The sequence below is a fragment of the Penaeus vannamei genome, chromosome 10 (genome assembly GCF_042767895.1).
Source record: "Penaeus vannamei isolate JL-2024 chromosome 10, ASM4276789v1, whole genome shotgun sequence".
NCBI lineage: Eukaryota > Metazoa > Arthropoda > Malacostraca > Decapoda > Penaeidae > Penaeus > Penaeus vannamei.
In genome coordinates this window covers 37,819,965-37,821,273 of record NC_091558.1, presented here as the reverse complement: position 1 = coordinate 37,821,273, position 1,309 = coordinate 37,819,965, and the positions used below count along the sequence as shown (strand labels likewise).

At 31.7% G+C, this 1,309-nt stretch overlaps 1 non-coding gene across 1 annotated transcript; it reads right to left on the bottom strand.

Moving 5' to 3' along the window:
- Nucleotides 1-568: 568 nt before the first annotated feature.
- On the bottom strand, nt 569-640 carry TRNAR-CCU (transfer RNA arginine (anticodon CCU)). The gene has a single exon. It is a non-coding gene; the product is annotated as a tRNA-Arg (tRNA).
- Between the last annotated feature and the right edge of the window lie 669 nt (nt 641-1,309).

The following is a 1,309-nucleotide window of genomic DNA, read 5'->3' as shown; positions in this document are numbered from 1 at the left end:
ATATATAATATTTAATATTTAATATATTGTTTAATATTTTCTGTCTGGTTCGTGCAATTGTATTTGTATTTATATTTCATGACACTGTGAACTACAGTGACAACAAACCTTTCACAATATATAGGTAATTATACAGCTACTCTAAAAAGGAAATCATTCTTCTCTCCTATGAAATCCTGTTTCTTATCTAAAGTAGGCAAAGTGGAACGAAGATGACACTAAGCAAGATAATAAAAACAAAATTTGTTTCTTTTTTTGCCTCTTTCCTTCCTTCCACCTTTCCTACTCCGTCTTGATTTTTGTTTCTTTCTCTTCATCTCTAGTTCGTCCTCTTCTTCCTCCTCCCAGTCTTTGCTTTTCATACTAATAATATGATAACAAACTTGTGAAAACGCGCATAAACACTAACAAACAACCAAGCAAATCAAAAAATCCAAAATCAAACATAATTTCTTCATGTTCCTTCTTATTGTCAACACTGGGGAAAGAAAAAGAAAGTAGATATATGGAACGGAAGGTAAATAGATAGAAATACAAACAAAAATTCATGAAAAAAAGAATAATGAGTAGTATCCGTCGGGGATTGAACCCGAGTCTGTCGCGTAGGAGGCGACCGCGCTTACCACTGCACCACAGAAACATATAATATATATATTATGATTTTACTAGATATATATTGTAGCTTTTACGAGAACTCATATTACACTTATGTATGTTGCGCGCGCGCGCGTGTGTGTGCTTTCACTAAAAGAGTAAGATGTGTTAAACATTATTGTATGCCTACCATTCCACTAAATTATATCCAGTTGTAGAAGAATGAAAAGAAGTTACCAGCCTCTTTTAAATACCTCTTTTCTTGGCTCCTTCAAATAACTACTTTCCGAAAATATTCAGTTAAAAGAAAATCTACCTATCTTCCTTCTTATCTCGACTAAGTATTGATTAAGATTAAGAGAGAGAAAATATATATATATTATTATTTTTTTTTTGTACCTATTTCGTTGGCATGACCTCTGCCGTTGCCATTATCATTATCAATACTATCCACAGACCTCCAAATCGACAATACCATTAAAAATGTATTTCAAATTACTAGTGAGCCATGTCGTTTATTTACAGGGGTTACCACTCTTGTTCATAGTTTTACATTTATTTATCGAAATTTGTGGATAAAGTAGTCAGCAGTAATAAGTTATTAATAAATCCCTCGATCAGAAATAATACATCTCTTTATTACATATCTTTAAAAGTTATTTAATTCTATTTATTCACCCCGTTTGCACTTTATTCAGTTATTCAATTCAAAAAC